General features: G+C 42.3%; 1 pseudogene; it reads left to right on the forward strand.

Annotated features, from left to right (window-relative positions):
- Positions 1-12,572, forward strand: part of LOC149227929 (putative disease resistance protein At4g10780) — a 90,525-nt pseudogene that overhangs the window by 25,309 nt on the left and 52,644 nt on the right.

Raw genomic sequence — 12,572 nt, forward strand, 5'->3', positions numbered from 1 at the left:
CAGCAACAATCGAACTGCATCTGATATTCCCAGATGCAAAGTAGACAGTTGCTGCTTTGATCCAATCACTGGACTTGTCTATGATCTGAACAATGTACTCACAAATGATTTGATGATCCTTTGTGACAGATCTTAGTACTCCCTCAAAGCATCCCTTTGATTGCACCTTGCTTGTTGCTTTTATTTGGCCTGAAACAGTAGATTAAATAGCAATCTGTGACCCAGAACCAGTGAGAAACGAGAGTTTCTCCTTCAGCGCAGACCCAGTGAAGGGATTCTGCATTTCAACGCAGGTCCCGTGAAGGATACCTGCGCTGAATGTCAAAACCCCTGCGTTGAGGTTGCGCTGAACCAGTTTGCCCTTGTGCAGCTGGGGTTCTCTGCTCTGTTTTGCCTTGTTTTAATCTCTGATTTTTGCAGCCTGTAACCAACATAGGTACCAGTCTGATAACCCCTTTTCTCTGCTTAGATTCCGCCTCCTTTTGTACAAAAAGACTGTGAGTGTTTTTATGTGTTTGTGGCATCATTTGCAGTTTTCCTTTGCATGAGTGAAATAATCATCCTGTAGCCCTTGATTCAGATCTGTTGATTGTGATCTTAGGAGAGAGTTCATTGGCTGTTCACAGTTGATTATACATTGCTTTTGCTTATTGGTTTGAGTTTGTCTCTTTTAAAGTGTCGAAACAAGTTTTCATTTCGAAAATCGTTAAGTGTTCTAATCTCTTCTACCCTCTCTGATTTCGAAAAAAGTAAACTTGTTTGTATTGGTCATTTAAAATCGAATTCAAAGTTGTACAAAAAGCTTTCTGTGTAGGCATCAATACTAAGAAAGCGGAAAACAAACACCTGCATTGTGCATTTGCATTTTGATAGTTTGCATGTTTGATTTAGGAAAAGTGCATTAGAGTGTGCTGGTTTCTCTTTGAGAAAAGATGGTGTCTTTCTTTTCCCTTAGTAGCTAGGATTTTCAAAGTTGAAAAGATATAAATCTTGCTTATCATCTTTAGACTGCATTTAGGAATTGTATCATACAACTCGTGGTGAACATTGAAAGGCAAACTTCTAAAAAGATCAACCTAAAATAAATTGAATGAACTTAACAACGCTTTGCAACATAACGCACAACATAGAGGTCTAGGCTAGAGACGTGTTCCGGCGTCGTAAAACCTGGTGACTGTCGATCTCGTGGATGGTGGGTGATTCCTCCTGAGGGACGATAGCGCTAGTATGGATTGTGCTCCCACGTACCATCGCGTATATATTGGGAGACCCCTATAGGCATAAAACCTTTATCCTTAGGAAGCCGTGTCGGCCACCCTACTGATCGCAATGCATTGAACACAGCATTCAGGAAGATCGACCGCCCGTACCCTAAAAAGTGTTCTGCGATTTTGCGAAAAGTTTGGCACACCCTCTGCCTAGAACTCCAGAGCAGTTCCTTTTGGCCTTTTTCAGACTCTATAATGGAAAAAGTCCATCCGAGCATTTGTCACTTCGGGCTCGTTAAAACATCGAAGGAGACTAGAGTCATCTTTAGCTTTTTCTCGACTCTTTAAAAGTGAAAAAGCAAGTTGTGTCTAAAAGCATCTAAAAAATTCATTTAATTTGGAAACACACTTTCCCCTTTTGTATTTTGGTTGATCGAGTAATCCGCAATCGTGGAAGAAAGTCAATTGAAACCCCGTCGTTCACGGAGGCTTACGAGTCAACCATCTTTGTCTCCGGAATCGAAAATAGTACGGACAAAGCGAACTCGTTTAATCGGCTCGAAATCTCCTATCAAAGTTAGAACAAGTGTTCTGACGACATCGAAGGTTCCGGTTACTCCAAACATTTCTGGAATCCCTGCCTCTATAGAAGAAGTTCAACAGCCACAAAGGGACAGTAACACTGATCCTAGTCTGGGAGCAAATACTTGCGTTACTGAACCAGTTCCATCTGTAACCGGTTCAGAGAGTCTTGCTCCTCAAACAACTGTCGCTGTCGATTCAACCCCTTCTTCGGCACCAGAAATATTTTACGGACCTGACGGTCTTCCCCTTCCACCTGGTTTGATTGCGATAGAGGAAATTGTAGAGGATCCGCAAGCAAGTACTCCAACACATTTTGGAGTATGGGTCACTCTATTTCCTTCTACATCAGAAGTTAGTCTATCACCAGTGGAAGTTCCTGTAGAATCGACAGGCAATCTATTGGATAGACTCAAAATGTCTGAACAAACGTCAACATCTAGGACTGTGTCGAATGACACAGCGACAACAGAAGCTCCTGTCGTCACTCCGACAATGTTTACCGGCATACCATCTGTCCCGACTAGCTCACAACCGCTAGAAGGAGTCCACCCAGGGACTATTTCGACAGTGTGGTCCGTTCCAGTTTGTTCCTCCGGAATAATATCCGACAACTCTTATGTTGAAACTCGCCAGATTGATCCCTTTGGAGGTCAATTTGGGCAATCCAGTCCCCAAGGACAAACAATCCCCTTGAGTTCCGGATTGCTACCGTATGGGGGGCAGTATGCCCTTTCATTACCCCCTCCGGGAGGGTATCTATACGGGAGTTCACAACAATATTCAGGTTATACTGGAGTTACATCAAGTGGTTGGGTACCTATGCTACCTCAACAACCAAGGGTTGTATATTCTATGCAACAGTGTGTACCTATGTCGAACATCTCGACCACACCGGCCATTGTGATAGTGGCGCAAGTTCAAACGTTGCCTGTTGTATGTCAACCTCAGATTTCTTAGGTTGCAATGCAACAGCCCCTTGACCCTGTGACTCAACCACAATCGCCTACTGGTGGGGCGACACAGGTCCAAGTGGGTACAATTACCCCACACCTTGGTCCAACAGTTAGTATAGCGCAACAGAACATGGCTTCACAACCATGGCTGGTGCAATACCAACAACCACTATTCTAGCAAGTGTACCAAGGTTCTGCGCAGCAGATCTTTGCGAACAGTGGACAACCGTATATCCAAAACGGTCAAAACCAACCGCTTTACAGTGGTCAAGTCCACCAACCGTATCAGTCATACCAACATCAATTACATTATGCTGGTATGCAAAGGCCCACTGCTCAAGCAATTCCATCATACCCTGGGTATGCTTCACCTAACCTGAATCAACAGTTACCATTCGTGGCAACTTTAGAGTTACCCGATTTACACTGGTTAACCAACGATCTGATTGCTTACGCCCCTTGGTGGCCAACGATTCCTCACAAACTTCCATCAGACATTCCTAAATTTAATGGAAATCCAGGTGAAGACCCATCGAATCACGTGATGAATTTTCATCTGTGGTGTTCATTAAACACCCTAAACGATGATTCGATAAGGCTTCGAATTTTCCAGAGGACGTTAATGGGTCCAGCGGCAAAATGGTATATCGAATTACATAGATCCTCGTTCGACAATTTCAGCTCCCTAGCCACAACTTTCTTAACCCATTTTCAATTACCGATAAGGTATGAAATGGGAACGAAAATCTTAACCAACTTCAACCAGACAACTAGCAATCATATATCCGATCATATACATGAGTGGCGTCGTCGTCGTAGGATGGTAAAAACGTACGTTCCCGATCAGTTATTAGCTAAATGGTTTATCAAGTCGTTACTTCCTGCCATAACATAAGATGTGGCCAAGGGGGGAGTCGTAACGGAGGAGCAAGTTATTGCTCGTGCACAATATCTAGACTTAGTCTACACTCAGTCTGGCATGCTCTACGACAAAATACCTGACGCCCCTAGACTGGAATTCTCAATTCCTCCTCCTCCTAAATCAAATAGTGACTCTCATGCCGGCGATGGTGTGATTGGCACGGCAAACGCGAAATCGACAAAGGCTTCGTCTAAGAAAGCCCGTAAGAATTCGGATCAAAATGCAAAAGAAGAAATTCTTGCTTCGGAAGTAAATGCCGTATCAACAGATAAAGGAAAAGAAACCAATCAACCAGGAAGCAAGAAGAAGCAAAACAAAGGGAAGAAGAAGAAACAGGGTGAGTCATCCCCTGAAAAAACTTCTTCAAACCCTCCTGGAAATCGGAAACCACCCCCCTCAGGGTGTCAGATATGTGATGAGGATCATTGGACGAGAGAATGTCCATACAAAGCTGAGCTTAAAAGGTTCTTCAAAAGTTCGCAAACCTCAACTGTGTTAACTGATCCGTTTCCCAATCGAGGTCAAAATCTGGTTGATAGTGGAAATGCTTCCCTGTCGCAAGTGCTCATGTTGTCGGTTTCAAAGCAGCAGAATGATGCTTTGATTTCGACAAGGAACAAAGATTACGGGAATCCGCAGCTGTCAAACGGCAAGGATAAAGATCAACCAAGCAGTTCGATAACAACTTTGACAGAAGTTGTACCACCCATCATTCCTGAATTAACAATAAAACCGCCAAAAGGAGTAGTACACAAGTCGACATTTAATCCTCGCGCCAGAGCGGCGCAACATTATAACATAGTGGAAGATTTGGCCCAATCGCCATCCGCTATGTCGACTCTTGAAGTACTACAAAATTTTCCATCCCAAAGGCAGACCTTGTTATCGGCTATTGGTGGGGTTGACCCTAAGGATTCCAATCTTGTATCCTTCGACCACAAAGGATATGATCCTCAGTTACCAGCTCAACTAGCTTTCCTTATTCAAGTGAAAGCCCTCAACAAAACTGTTCACCGAACAAGTATTGATGAGGGGGCATCTACATGTATTATGTCGATGAGTTGCTGGAAAACTTTAGGGTCTTCGACCTTGTCGCGATCTTCGACGACATTGAAAGCATTCGACGGAAGGACCTATACCCCGTGCGGTATCCTTAATAACTTGAAGGTTGAACTGGGGGGGAAAACAGTAGAAATAGATGTTGAAGTCATCGATGGGAATCTTGACTAGAACATCCTACTAGGAAGACCTTGGATCTATGCCATGGCAGCTGTTGTGTCGACTTATTTTAGGAAGATCGCATTCCCTTTTCAAGGAAGGATTACGATCGTCGACCAACAAGACTTCCTCCCTAATGGTTCACAAGTTACAGGAAGCATTCCCATGAACCATGGAAGCAACCATTCGCTTCAAGATATCGGAGTAGGCCTACTGAAAGACCCCACATTAATGGGAACTTTCGCACTTCCACCTCCAATCTATATAGGAGAAGTAGCATTGATAGGAGCCTGCAACATGATATCTTCAACGAAGATCTCAGAAGACGATATCGACATGGATCATGAAATGGTTTTGCCGCCAAGCCCTATAGAAATATTGTAGCAATCAATGTTTCGAGCATGGGAGGCAAACCCAAATCAACGCTCATCAAGCGTTTGGGTAGATAGGTCTAGAGAATATGGTACCCCATTAGATCCTTGGTCGAAAGTACATGGGACTGATGAAGGAATCCTAGAATCAATGTTGATTGAGGGGGCACCATGGAATGATTGCCACCATCGTTCCCTTCTTCCAGAATATGAAGAAGATACTCAGCATGACCTTTATCACCCTTCAGTTTTTAAATTCCTATCAAATACTGTAAATACGATGGATTCCGAGCAGTTTTAGCGCATAGTTCATGCTCGTTAAAAAATAAACATAAGATCGAGCAAGTGTTTCAATCCACGTTTAAGCTCGTTAAAAAATGAACTACCCGGTAAATAACCACAGTGAATGTAATATCATCAGCCATTAAAGCCTTGGTCGTGTTTGCACCGTCACCTCCACTTTTCCATTGGCCGATCGTTCACCTCCATATGTTTGTTTACCCATTTTGAGGAACAGCTGTGAAGAGTGATTTCACCTAGCCATCCTTGTGACACTGCCGTGATTGGAAAATTCCAACCTGTACTTGGAATCAGCTGCTAACCCTGTTTATCACTCGTTCCTCAAAAGACGAGTCTTCTTTAAGCTCTTTTCATCTGACTCGTAAAATATGAAAAGATTGCCGAGTTTTGGCCTTCCAGCTCGTTAAAGTGACCAGAAGAGCTATCCCTCCTCTAGATTTTAATCTTTTTGGACCTGAGGGATTATTGCACAAAAAGATCGAGCGCTTGTTTTGTTCGGCTCGTTAAAACTATCGAAAACTCATCCCTTCTATATTTTTTTATACTTTTTCGGACTTAATGGATTAGATGACGAAAAAGGACTTTTGGAGTTAACTTTATGTACCTTTTCAGACTCTCTAAAAATGAAAAGGACCGAGTTATCCTTGTCATTAGACTCGTTAAAATCATTAAATAGCGACAAACTTGTCTTTAGACGAGAATTAGTTTCACTATCGCTAGGCTCGTTAAAACATAGCGATGGGCTTGCCCGAAGGGCAGGTTATAGAACAAGCATATGTTATCCTCCTCAAGCTTGACAAAAGTAAAGAGGTACTGGTCAGCAATGACTAGGGAAAAATTGGGAGAAACTCAAGAAAACTTTGATGGTAGCAAGTCGCTCTTGAACATGACACTTTTCCTCCGTACCACAATCGGGTTGGGTTGTTTCATTCACCGGTCACATCCATGGTCTCACCATACCATCCATATTTGGGGTAATGCTACCAATCCATCGCATCAGTGTCGCCATATGTTCAAGAGAAGTCGTTCAGAAAAGTCAACCGTGTCCCATCCACTGCCATACATTACCTTTCATCCTTTCATGACCGCCACCCTGAATCATATGTCACAGATCGTTTTCACCTCCATCAAAATCATTAGCTCCGTTCCATGTCACTGATGTGGGATTCATTAAGGCCCTCCTTTGACGGATCGCTTCTTGTCGACATCAGCTCATTATCCAAGAAGTTGATCTAGGAACAACCCCTTCAGTACTTTGAAGCTTGCATGCCTCAATGGCAAGTTTCTCACTTCCGGCGACAGGTATACATCAATGACCTTCGACCGAAAGATTTTGCGTGGTGTTCGACGCCAAGTCCTTTATTCACACCACGTGAATTGTACTGCAGTACCTTGAGGGTCATTATCATTATCGGTGATTCCTCTCGCGCTTGTTAACGGTTTACATCATTGACCGGTAATCAAACAATGTCTTTCCGTGTTCGACTTCAGAACATTTCTCACATGGATCGACTTGTACTTAGAGTGAAGATCGAACGAGTTTGAAGACCCCAGATCTAGTTTCATCCATCCAGGCTGCGATATATATTCAGGAAAGATAAAGACATTGACATGTACATCATTGCAGCAGATAATCATCCTACTCAAAGGATGATAATTTCATCAAAATTATCAGTCTACCATCAGACGATTGTCTGTTCTATGTACATAAAAATGAATTTATAAAGCTGAGCATGGGAATGCTCGCCTCAGCTAGATCATGAAAGCAGTATGAAAAATAATGTATTGTATTGTATCTTATTACAGGTCTCCTCCCAGCATTGGATGAACTTCGGATCCCCCTGATAAAGCATTTCACCCGATAAACGGCCTCATACTTTAGGGGGCAGCTGTTATAGACATTTTTGTGCCTTACAGCATTGAGCATGAAATGTCCATAATCTAAGGGATCCAAAGTCCCTAAACATGTTGTTCATACCCCTAGAGGAACAAGGCTAACAAACCACATCAATTCACAGAAGTTCTCCACCAGAAACTGCTCAAAAACAAGTCAATTCAGGATCATTTCAGTGGCTCCACTAGCTTTTTGCGCTGAATGTCAAAGTCAACACTGGCTACCTGTGCTGAATTTCAAAGGCAACACTGGCTACCTGCGCTGAGCGAGAGTGGACATGTGGCAAGTTCATTCCACAAGGTGTCAAAACCCAGGAAGCTTCCAAAATGACACTTGCCTCAGGAAATTCGACTGGTGATGAGTAAGAGGTTCTAAATCTCCAAGTGGAAGCAAGAACCTCCAAGTGGAATCAAGGACTGACAGAGGGAGAGGACACTAGTCAGATCTCAAGCTGACTCATCCTCTCTCCAAACATCTATATATGGATCTCTCCTCCATGAGATCTAGAGGCTGGAATTTTGTTATTGCAAAGAATTGTTGTTGGTTTGAGATTGGAATCATTGGTTGCTTAATGCTTTGAAGGGGGTGAAGATAGGAATTCCATTTGCTGGGAAGGAGATGCTGGATTGGAGCCCTCTGGGTTGTATCTCTTCCTGAACCTTGTTATTCATCAATAAAGCTATCTTGGTTTCTCCTATATACTGATGTATTTTTGATGTATGATTGCATTAGTATGTTTAGTTTACTTCTAATCCTGAACTAGTTATGAATATGAATCCATGTCTTGTGTAGTGTTCTCTTCTTGTGATCTTGCAGAAACCTCTTGAAGCTGGGCGAGCGAGAAGGCAAGTAGCTGGGAACTCTCCAAGAGAAGGGAAACCGGATCGAGGGACAAACGGAAGACACCGGTTAGTCTATCCATCTCTCTTCATTCTTAATTCATAAAGGAAGAATACTAGAATAGCTGTCTCTGTTTGTTGCTAAGGCACTGTCACACCTTAGGTGGATAGGATCGTCCTGCATAGGCATTTTTCCCCACAACATCCATCAAACTTCCTCATATCGATTTTTAGAATATGGTGATTGTTCGATCCAACATTAGCATCTATGGAATCATGATTAACATTTCTTTTGTTCTCATCATGAGTTTCCTTTACTACCTTTTCACCATTAGTGACCCTTTCTTGTAGCAACTTCTTCAATTCTTCCATGTCTGTCTTCAAATCTATCTTCAAATCTGCCATTGAATCCTCCATCTTAGCTTCCATGCCCTTTATCTTATATTCCACGCCATTTATCTTAGATTCCATGCCACTTATCTTAGCTTCTGTTAGCTTTTGTGAGCGTGACATTTGTTGCACTTGTTCTTGTAATTTTGATATATCATGTTGCGTTTCTTCCTCTTCTTCATGAGTCATGCTAGAGCTTTCAGGTTCCTTACTAGGTGTTTGAATTTTCTTTCCTCGGGGAATCAGTTACCGATAATAATGCTTTACTATGCCCTTTGAATTCCGTTAAACCATGCTTACACAAAAATTAAAAAAAAAACTACACACCTTTTTTCACTTTATAGAAGCCTGATATTGAATCTGACGTATCTCTGTAATTTCAGATCATAAAGTTCTGAAATTACTACCTGTAGTAGCCTTTTGTGTCCTCTTTCCAATGCCACAAGTATGAGCCAAATTGGATTCTCCAAGGAAGAGTTATGTGAAATCTCCCACAGTGACTATCTTTTAGACTGGTTCAGTAGAGTGAACTTGTATGACGTGCCACGAGTCACTGTTTCAACCTTTGAATCTGAAACACACACACAGGAAACTACAGTCAGTTCTCTTTCCGTAACTTCTTACGAAATTTCAATTCGATCCCCAGAGAGAAATATATGACAATGTTCCCCAGGTCACCTGTTTTGAATGTAATTCAGGAATCTGCAAAAAGACCAACTTCCTCAGATCATATCTCCGTAAATGTCGCGCTAAAATCTCCGAAATTTGGACCCAAGGTTCAGCGCAATTTCTTCTCAAATGGGTTTCTTTTGCGACTTCTGAAACGTCACATAAAAAAAGTTATAGCGAAACTGCCACAATGACCTGTTTGGCACAGTGAAACCCTAGAATCCAAAGCTCTGATACCAAATGTTATGAAACCAGCTCAAGAAAAGATAGAAAAGATATATCAACGCCTTAGAATTCAGCCTCTTCGAGGGGGCAACCTCCTTTAAATTACATAAATGAACAATTCTTGGATGACACAAATGACAAAACCTCCTTTCTATATATAGGAGTCTAAGGAGTCACAATATAATCTAGCCGACCTAACAGTAATAATATAAAGCCACAAAAATAACAATAGAGGGATTCTATGGGGCACAGAAATAACAATATGGGGGTAATAGGGGCACAAAAATATAAATAAGGGGTATAACTACAAATTTTCCACAACTGATTACATCTAAATATGGTGGCTAATAAAAAAAAGAAATTGCTCTGAGCGCTTCGAGCCTGCGATTGTGCCTCCGAGCCTGCGATCGTGCTTCAGCATGGATCCTCCGGATCCACCCTGCGGGGATCCGGATCAGCAACGAGCCTTCTCCAACCTTGTGAGTTCCCTCCCTCCGCAGCGACCCAGACCAGCAGCAACAAAATTTGTAAAGAAGCTTGACATATTGCAAGAAGTTCAGCTACCGCCTGCTATCCCACGCATGGCAGCCCTTTCCCTGGCTGAGAAAGGATTAATAGGGCAATTTACAGGACTTTGGCCATCGCCCAGAACAGTTCAAAGGTGGGTCGAACGAAACTGGTCGGACAAGATTCAGGGTAAAATATCCATCAGATTCTGTGGCAGAGGATATTTCACATTTCATTTTGAGACAAAGGAGGACAAAGATCTGATATTCAGGAACGGACCATATTTTATGGACTCCAGGGGTCTCTACCTCAACAAATGGACCCCGGACTTCGATCCAGAACTGGATATTCCGAGTGCTGTTCCAGTATGGGTTCGCCTGCCACACCTTCCCCTTCACTGCTGGGGGGATGATTCAGTTAAGGCAATAGGGAATGCGGTGGGAAAATACATAGATCGCAGCGAACCCAAAGACAACATGCAGGCATGCGCAAGGATCTGTGTGGAAGTTGATCTAGGTCGAGGATTACCAGAAGCGATAAAGCTGAAAGTGGATGACTGGAGCCATATCCAGCAACTGGACTACGAGCAGATACCCTTTAAATGCAAGGTATGCCACGAATACGGACACTTTGCAAATAGATGTACAAAAATTGTCAATGTAGATAATGATGAGCAAGATGGTCACTGGGAATCTGTTAAGAAGAAAAAAACATCTCCTCCCCTCAAATCTGTTATGGAACCTGATGTCCCTGGATCCTCCAATCTGCGCCCTCCCTCCCCATCCCTTTTGATCCCCGATCTGCCTCTTCCCCCCTCTTCCAACCCCTTTGCGATCCTCTCTGAGGCAGAATCTGGCCCTGATCTCCCTTCCGCCGATCCTCCTCCCCACCAATCTCCTCCTCTCCCCTTGCAACCCCCACCTGAACCTCCTTCATCGAGAATTACCAGGAGCTCCTCAAAGGATCATGGAGCGCCCAGTGATGCCCCTAAAAAGCAAGGACCTGGAAGAAAATCAGCTAAACAACAGAGGGACGAAAGCGCTCAAAAAGACATAGCATTGGGCACTCAAACTCCAATAGAAACCTTTATTCTTGGGCATCTGGAAAAAGAAACCAGCAACAAAGGCCAAGAGAGGCGAGCACCTCTCCATATATCCAGTATATCATGATGAAAATCCTATCTTGGAACAGCAGGGGATTAGGGCACCCCTCCAAGTTAGCTGCCCTCAAGGATTTAATCCACAGTGAGAAACCAGAAATCATGCTTATACAGGAAACAAAGCAAGATCAGTGTGAGATGAATAGAATAATTAGCCAACAGAAACATTTCCTTGGAAGCACAAGTGAGGCAAGAGGAGCCTCAGGCGGCATTGTAACCCTATGGGACAACAACAAATGGATGTGCAATTCTACCAATGTTCACCAGAACTGGATCCGAACCGCACTTGAAAATAGAACCGGAGACCAATCAGTAACGGTTTATAACGTTTATGCTCCAAATCAATATAGAGAAAAAGAGATATGCTGGGACACTCTGAAAGCAAGTATAGAGGGGGATCAGAATTCCAATATCATTGTAGCAGGAGATTTTAATCTAGTTCTGCATGCTAATGAAAAAAGAGGAGGTAATTTTATACCAGATCCCTCCAGAGGCCGTTTGGAGACCATTATACAGGAGCAAGATTTAGTGGATGTCATACCCAAAAACCGTAGGTATACCTGGAGCAATAGAAGAATCGGTGCCAGCAACATAATGGAACGGCTTGATAGATTTCTTATCAGCATAGCATACCTCTCTACCTACTCAACAGGCTACTCAAATATCCTCAAATATAACTTGGATTCATGATGTGGAATCTTAGGTTCAAGAAATATAACTTTAATACAATCTTCCAAATCAACCCTTATGCATGTATTACAACTCGGAGGAAGAATAAATCATGGTCATTCAACAAGACATGATTATGCATAAATACTTCCTTCCTTTGCCAACTCAACAACAACATCAATGGAAAATTTATCATAAATATACTATAGCTAGCATTGCCTATAACATGATCATACTCCTACTACCATAGTCAAATGTATTGCTAACATGCATATCTTATGTAGTATGCACAATTATTTAAAATACTTTCATTGGATGAAATTTCCCTCCCCCATGATGCATAATGCATAACTTAGATAACCTGAACCATAAGCTATACAATTTCAAGCCTTAAACATAGTTACCCAATTTACCTAGTTGTCTCAAAAATAATTATTCACTATCTTAAACAAAAGATGGGATAGCACCAATACTGCATAAGATCCACATATTATGTTCCTTTAATAATCTTAACTTGGATTGAATATGCAATGGATGTCACATGCACCCATATATAATCATCTCATGCCCAAAGTTAACACATGCAATTCTACTCATGCATAGTGGTCACATGCACATTATTCAATCAATTCATATGCAAGAAAAACATAAGAAATTTCTCTT

This window comes from Pinus tabuliformis, chromosome J, assembly GCF_031772625.1.
Source record: "Pinus tabuliformis cultivar Carrire ecotype Pingquan chromosome J, CPIR1, whole genome shotgun sequence".
NCBI lineage: Eukaryota > Viridiplantae > Streptophyta > Pinopsida > Pinales > Pinaceae > Pinus > Pinus tabuliformis.